We start from the raw sequence: 8,724 nt of genomic DNA, 5'->3' as shown, positions 1-8,724 counted from the left end.
TCCAACTGCACGCCACCACCCACCTCCACCTGGGCCTCCTTTTCTTCTTCCCCTCTCTCCTCCCTCCTCCTCCCTCCTCCTCCGCCCTATCACGAGACGCCGAGCCCTTCCTTAGGAGATGGCGGCCATGACGGCGCAGCAGCCTAGCGCTAGCACGGTCTAAACTAATCAGCAACCAACAACCACCTGTGACACCGAAATCAGCCATTGGGAGGAAGTCTCAAATCAGACTTCAGATTAATTATCAAAGATGTTAAAGCAGATGAGCTCAGATCTGGGTGTTTCACCTCCTTCGTGTCATTTTGTTTCGTCCTATCGTGTAGCTGGAGGCGGCGGTCTGTGAGCATCTGATTGGCTGGTAACAGCCATGAGAGTCTCGGCCGGTACTGAACTGTTAGAGTCTGTTAAGGGTTCATAAAAATGTGGACTGTGGAAATACACTTCTTCATCATCCCCTCACACAAATGAGTTTCTCCTCGGTAGAATATTCTGTTACGGAAAAGGGAACAAGTTGTAACACGGCCCCTTGCAGTTTTTGGTTTCTAGCCAAGGCTCAGAGATTCTGCTATAACGTCGTTGGACTGCCGAATCTCAGATCAGACGTGAGGAGACAAACAGACAGAAACGTCCAGAGTGGGCATAACTCATGGTGGGATGTGCCAATCAGGATCTTAGAATCTTGTCCTCATGAGGTCCACACCAGGCTGGCCATGAGTTCATTAATATGTTCACATAACCTCCTCAGCGACTGCATTGAGGTTGACAGAAACCTGCCAAACAGGTCTGCTTAAGCTCAAGCTGGTTCTGCCTGATTTTCCGTGAGTTTTTTTTTTTTTTTTTTTAAACCTTTTTATAAAAATGCAACAGAAGGGAAGAAAAAATCAATCATCATCAAAAGTTGAAAAAGAAATGAGGCGATTGAAGGGGCAACGTTGAAGAGTTATTTTCCCTTGCAGATAAATATCACCGCTGTGTGTGGAAGAGATCCCTCCACTCTCAACAAAGCCGGCCTGTGTGTGCAGACAGCTGCTGTGTCCAGGCTCCTCTCTGCAGCAGGCGCTGCTAACCCGACCCGGCCGCCCACCTTACAGTAGCAATCAATGAGCAGAGACTTAGACACACGACACTGCGCCTGTGAGCAAGTGTGACAGATGGAAAACAGGGTCGCTCTGAGTGTGTGTGTGTGTGTGTGTGTGTGTGTGTGTGTGTGTGTGTGTGTGTGGTCGTGTGTGTGTGTGTGTGTGTGTGTGTGTGTGTGTGTGTGTGTAAGTAGAGGGGAGGGGAGACGGTGTGTATGAGTATGCGTGTGTGTGTGTGTGTGTGAGGGAATTTGTGTGAGTGTGTGGATTTTTGTGTGTGTGTGTGTGTGTGTGTGTGTGTGTGATGCTGGATGGGGGACGGGAGAGGGTGTGTGTGTGTGTGTGTGTGTGTGTGGGGGGGGGTGGGTGGGTGGGGGGGAGAGAATCTACTATATGTTCTCTTTCTTCTTCGTCTTCTCAACGTATTTCTCTATCAAACATATATATATATATATATATATATATATATGGTTTCTAGCCATATATATATATATTTATATATATATTTATTTATTTATATATACTACACTGTGTAAACTGTGTAAGGATTTGAGTTGGTGTGGGTTTCTACAGACGTGTGTCTGCCAAAGAAAGAGAGAGGGAACGGGAGAGAGATCGAGAATGAGATAGTGAGAAAGGAGAGAGGAAGAGAGAGAGAGAGAGAGAGAGAGAGAGAGAGAGAGAGAGAGAGAGAGAGAGAGAGAGAGTGAGTGTCCAGAAGAGATGAGGGAGAAAAAAAAGAAAATCAATAACGATTAAAAGTGACTCATCGTGACTAAGAGCAGGTTTAGACAAAATGTGTTTATGTTATGAGCATGTGCTTATGTTGGGGACAGAAGTATGTAGCTACACAGGTATATCAACAGAGAGAGAGAGAGAGAGAGAGCATATGAGAGCGAGTGAGAGTGATATAAACATTAGGATGAAGCTTTAGATCAATCTAAACAATGGGTCACTGCTGCATCAATACAGCCTATCAGAGAGTATAAAGTATCAACATGGATAATATTTAGCACAAAGGAACGTACCATAACAATGGAATGTACCAAACTGTTTTCAACAGGTGAAGGCCAGACATTTAACCAACTCGGGACCAGTTGTTGGGTTTTCATGTGTGCTTTTAGATACTAGTAGTGACCAAGTGTTTGTGTGTATCTTTATTGCTGGTTCTGTGTGTGTGTGTGTGTGTGTGTGTGTGTGTGTGTGTATGTGTGTCTTTGTGAGTGTATGTATGTGTGACAGAGTTGTGACAGAGAGTTGAAAGTAGGGTGGGGCATGGAGCAGCCACGGAGCGGATTAAGGGAGAGGTCAGAGGTCATCCAGACCATCCAACTCGAGGAGCTAGAGCAGAGGGCTGTTCCCTCCACACTAGGACTGCACGCGCGCGTGCGTGTGCGCGCACACGAGCGTGTGTGTGTGTGTGTGTGTGTGTGTGTGTGTGTGTGTGTGTGTGTGTGTGGCACCAGAGCACCATTAGATTATTCTGCGCCCACGGCCCACAGCGTCCTGATTCCCTTGCCCGTCTGATTGAGCGGTCAGCCCCGAGCCGGTGGCGGATTGCTACAACTCATTACCACGCTTGTGGAGCGGGGATGACACACGTTCAGCGTCACCCGCCTGGTGAGTACAGGGTCACAGCGACGTGGAATCCACACACGGGAATTAAGAAATGGGTGTTGAGGAGTCAGATGATGGGAGGGGGGGGGGGGGGCGGATGAAACAGAGGAGGCTGTGGAGACACTCGCTGGGTGGGGAGGAAATCAATTGCTAAGTAATAAAAAATGCATGGATTCATCAATTTTAAATATATATTTACAATTTCTTTTTTTTCTGTTTTGGGGTAAAAGCGTGCATTCAGCATTGCATTGGGATCCATATATATCCATATGTCCTCTGGGGCTGGCTCTGAGTTCTGCACTCCCTTTGATTCATAGTCATAATTAAAAGAAATAGGAAAAATAAATCACTTCTAAAGCACCGTCATAAGCAAATGTTAGGTGTGGGAATAAAAAGGTGATTGCAGACATGATACGTGATGGATTTCTCTCAGGCCGGAAATTTAACTTCATGTCAGCCTCAACCGTCAGGGAAACAGGCAACAAAAAAAGAACAGGAAGATGAGAAATATGCCCATCAATCTGATTGGACGTGACACGGACAAGGTCCCTCTGATTGGAAGTTTTACAGCCGACAGTGATCGATGAGTCATCAGCGGGCAGCGTCATCGTGCGCTGTGCCCTTGTCCGCCGCTGATTAAACGCCAGCCTGACCAGAGTCCACAGCGCTTCACCTCCCAGCTCACTGGACCCTGTAACGGAGAACATCAACTTGGGCTCTGTGTGAGTGTGAGTCTTAACAGAGGCTATAACTCCCGGTCATATCGTCCGTCACGGAGATGAAGACGAATCACGAGGCCTCAATAATAAGGAGACGATGCCACAGCAGCCATCTGTATTGTTTGAATTGATTGAATTACCGATTCTGATTGTATATGTTTTGTTAAATAGGCTATCAACTATAACTGAATAGCTGAAGCTTGTTGCATTCTGTTTATAACCCATTTTCTGCGGTTCAATAAATGTCCTGTGATTGTGAATTTAATGATTTGTATTTCCCACAGAACCAAGATGTAATTGAGTCATTGAAATATAATCTAATATTTACAAATAAAACCTTTGAAGAAACACCGGAATGATTGTATGACACACACAAACAACACACACACACACACACACACACACACAAAAAAGACTTTAACTTTGATAGCTTTGAGTCAGACACGTGTACGATCGTCGCAGTGGGACCAAATCGTGTTTAAACATTTAAAGGCTACGGGCCGTTCACATCAGGAGGCACCATCTCACCCAGGGGCCTCTGCTAGGTCCCACCGGACGTCAGACGCGTCACCAGGACCGCTGATTGTCACCAAATCCTCAAGTTAATTTTCAATATCAAATGTGCTGCTGGTCGTGGATGGATCTGCTAATCCACGGTGATGTGATTGGTGGAAAACCTCAATATGGTGACCTACTTCCCGGTCAGAAAACAGGGATGATGTCGTCTCAAACCAATCCCATAAACCCACCACCGGATGATCTTTTGTGCGGTAATAATATAATTTACACTGACGTTTGGATATGAATATTCATAATGGGAGGGGGAGGGGTAGTTAGGGGCTTTGTGTGTGTGTGTGTGTGTGTGTGTGTGTGTGTGTGTGTGTGTGTGTGTGTGTGTGTGTCAAATAAAAGCCATGTTTTTGAATCCACGTGATGACTTGGACCAAGGATGATACAAGCAACTGCCCCTACTATTCACGCTTACTATTTATAGCGTTGCTACGGCAACACAACAGGAAGCCACAAGTGCGGTAAAGGGAAACTCTGAGGATGTCCAACATGATAGAATAGCCGGTAACGGAGACAGACTCACTCACATAATAAGGAAATAAAGTATACAGCTGTTTTGGCCATTTATCCTACAACCTACCAGCTCCCTGATTGGTTGGTTGGGTGGGTGAACCTTCTGGAATCATAGACCAGATGATCCACCTGAAAGGCATTCTACAGCTACCTGGGAGGGGAGGTGGGATGCAGAAGTAAACAGAATGCGCTGAGTAGTCGTGGATTCCCCAAAGGTTCGAGAAGGTTCCCCCGACACAACAAACCAATATGGCCACTGGGTCAGAACAACTATAGGCGCCAAACCGTAAGGAAAGGTTCCTCCAGGGTCTCACGTTGTGTCTGCCTCTGGCCTACATCGAGGGTAGGAGAGCCCCAGGGAGGTGGCTGAGGGAGGTGGGGGGCGACACACTGCACGGACCGCAGGGGGGACAGAGTGGGCCGCTGTGGGGCGGACCGGGGACACCGGTCTGAAGACACAACCCTGGACAGCAGCACGGAGGCGGGCTGTGCCCAGCGGGACGAGAGGTAATGGGATAGTGGGGGGCGGTGTACCCATGGGGCACAACACTTTATAAATAACGTGAGACACATGCGCGGGACACCGTTAAACATTATCACCTCGACTACACGTATGAACACAGGCACGTACACAGAGAGCTCCCCCAACACACACACAGACACACACACACACACACACACAATAAACACATAATATATACACACATGTACACACACAAACTGCCACCCCACTCTTCACTTTCCGCAGTCCGTCTCCTTCAGGCTAATAATAACATGTGGAATAAGATGCGGAAGGGCCCAGAATATCTTCACCACGGCCGGTGTGTAGGTGTGTGTGTGTGTCTGTAGGACTGGCTCTGCTTTGTGTGTAGGTGTGTGTGTGTGTGTGTGTCTGTGTAGGACTTTTTTCTGTGTCTATTTCAGGAGTGTTTACCATTCGTTCCTCATGCTTGCACACATTCAGAAAAACACAATATAAAACACAGATTCATATTTCCACACACCTCTCCCTCAAATGTTATTAATACACCTTATGAATACACGTTTTAAATGTGTGGGCCTTCAACAAAAATGTCATGGCCTCAATAAGTAGCAACGACTTAATTCAATCACATCAAATAAAAAGCATGAGCAAGTAACAAAAAATAGTTTAAATATTTGGATAATGAGCTGTCCAAGAAGTATGTTAAACTTAATTAACAGCCACAGTGGACATAATAGTCCCATAGTTAATGATTTTTTATTAATATATTTATTTTTATATAAACTTTAAACTTAACTTATCTTATTCTTTTAACCTCATCCTCATCGTCATCCGCTTATCCGGGGTTGGGTCGCGGGGGCAGCAGCTCAAGCAGGGGGCCCCAGACTTCCCTTTCCCGGGCCACATTGACCAGCTCTGACGGGGGGATCCCGAGGCGTTCCCAGGCCAGTGTTGAGATATAATCTCTCCACCTAGTCCTGGGTCTTCCCCGGGGTCTCCTCCCCACTGGTCGTGCCTGGAACACCTCCCAAGGGAGGCGTCCAGTGGGCATCCTTACCAGATGCCCGAACCACCTCAACTGACTCCTTTCTAAGCAAAGGAGCAGCGGCTCTAATCCGAGTTCCTCCCGGATGACTGAACTTCTCACCCTGAACCTTTCTCACTCTTTTAACCATGACCATGAATAAAATTAGGCATTTCTCTTTGTATATATAAGTCACAGTTGTCTTGCCAATTTAACTTGTAACTTGGTTTGGTTATATCAGTTATGGAAGAGGAAAGTCCTTTCATATCAGTCTTTTATTTTCTGTTTCTCCAGCGTCTGTGAGTCCGTCAGTGTGTCTCCCCCCTATGGGCAGAGGGATAAAGACCCAGGCAGGGTCTCTGAACCGCCCCCTGTCCCCCATCTCTACTGACGAGAGAGAGAGAGAGAGAGAGAGAGAGAGAGAGAGAGAGAGAGAGAGAGAGAGAGAGAGAAACAGAGGAAGAGAGAGAGAGAGAGAGAGAGAGAGAGAGAGAGAGAGAGAGAGCGAGAGTGTGTGTTTGGGGGTGAGGGAGAGGGAATTTGTCTGTGGATCTTTAGAAGCTAAAAACTTAACACATTGTTACATTTGTTGTCTCACCCTGCAGACACACTGGAAAGTTCCGCTGCTGTGTCAACACTAGGAAGATATTATGTGCAAATAAAGATCTGACACATAAATCTTCGTACTGTTTGTGTGTGAAGATGTAGTTGACCTCCTTCAAGAATATCAAACATGAGAATGAATGAATAAACTGCAGTCTCTCATCATTTTCTGTTATAAATGCATATAGATGACATGCATCTATATACAAATCACGCTATGTACATTTGTATACATTTTATAAAGAAACCAAATGAGACCTAGTCCTCACAAAATGATAGGTTTGCTGATGCTTTGGTTGAACTTGTTAAACAAAAAACGTGTGTTGATCAGTTCAGACGTATGTGAATGTATGACAACTTGTCAACAGGCCGAAGAGCAAAGCTAAGGTATTTTATACCTGGGTGGTGAAGCAGCCGACCATACAGTAAGTGTGTATCTGTGTGTAAGACATGTCTATGCTTCTTTGGCTGTATGTGTGTGTCTTTGTGAGTGGGTCGCTTGCGGTTTGGTTTCCATGTATGCATGCACTGATGCATACAGGTGAGGATAAATACAAATTTTCTTCTTTTAAATTGAAAACGTCCCCCTGCCCCAACCTTGTGAAGCACTGAGTGTGAAGAAAGACAGAATTAAATTAACTTTGACTATATCATGTCTGCTAGACACATGTCCATACTCCCCTAGCAACCATCTTGGCTCTCAACGCTCACTTGGTGAGAGAACTGAATGCGGAATATGGAATCAAGATGGCTGCCAGGTGTAATTTCTGGCTCTGTATTTGCCGGAGGACAGATTTCAGATCCCGACAGTAGTGATTGGCTGCAGCAGCCAGCGTAGTCACGGTGGCGTGTCAGCCTCTATGTCCGCAGGGGTTTACATGTTTGCCGGCTTAAATCCTCATGGCTGTCCAAAATAAAAAAAACAATACAAAATATCCCATTATTTGAAAGAGTGAAGTGCACTGTGTGCGTGTGTATGTCTGTGTGAGTGTGACTGTGCATTGTGTGTGTGTGTGTGTGTGTGTGTGTGTGTGTGCGTGCGTCCGTGCGTCTGTCTGTGTGAGTGTGACTGTGTGTGTGTGTGTGTGTGTGCGTGTGTGTCTATATAAGATCCTGGAGTTATCCTGTCCTAAGCTAACCCAGGGCTGTTCAGTGATGACATCATCACCAAGTACCCTGCAATGGCAAATAGTAAAGCACACACACATCTGTGTCTGTGTGCTTTAGTTTTTGACGGTTTATGTGTGTGTGACAGATGTTCCTGTGTATTTCCATATTTATGTGTCATGTTGTCATGTTTTGTGGGCCATATTTGTGTTCTTCTGTTCAAATAGGGATGTGTGTGTGTATGTGTATTAGCAGGTGCATGGAGAAAGTTGGTATAATAATTTGATATAAAATCTTGCAGATTCCTTTGTGCTATTATTCTTTCTTTCGTTTTGTTTATTAAATTCATGCATGCACAGACAAAAACACACACACACACACACACACACACACACACACATTGACAATGAAACACACACACTGTCTAAATGATTGTTTTGCCTTAGAAAAATGATGAGGCTGAGATCGCTGCTCGTTACTGTTGCTGAATGACAACCCCCACAGAGTAGTGTGTGTGTGTGTGTGTGTGTGTGTGTGTGTGTGTGTGTGTGTGTGTGTGTGTGTGTGTGTGTGTGTGTGTGTGTGTGTGTGTGCAGCGCAGTGTGTGCAAGCTTTTCATTGAGCAGTGGAAACATGGGGGTCAGGGTCAGGACTCGCGATGAGCACTGGATGTGTGGGCGGGAGAAGAAGAAGAAGAAGAAGAAGAAGAAGAAGAAGAAAGAGAGAGAGAGAGAGAGTAACTGAGTCAGCTAGAGAGAGAGATAGCATGGGTGAGAGAGAAAGAGAACACCAGAAATAGTCAGAGAGAGAGAGAGAGAGAGAGAAAGAGAGGAAAACACAGAGAAAGAAACAGAGAGAGAGCGAGAGAGAGTGAGAGAGAGAGAGAGAGAGAGAGAGAGAGAGAGAGATCTAGATAGCTTGACGCATATAAAGAAACAACCATGAAATCGTCTTAAAGCTGGAAACAGCATCAATGCACACATTGAGTCAACAGACTGTAGTTTGTGT

The sequence above is a fragment of the Micromesistius poutassou genome, assembly GCF_964030765.1.
Source record: "Micromesistius poutassou genome assembly, chromosome: 18".
Taxonomy (NCBI): Eukaryota; Metazoa; Chordata; class Actinopteri; order Gadiformes; family Gadidae; genus Micromesistius; species Micromesistius poutassou.
This window is presented reverse-complemented; position numbering follows the sequence as displayed.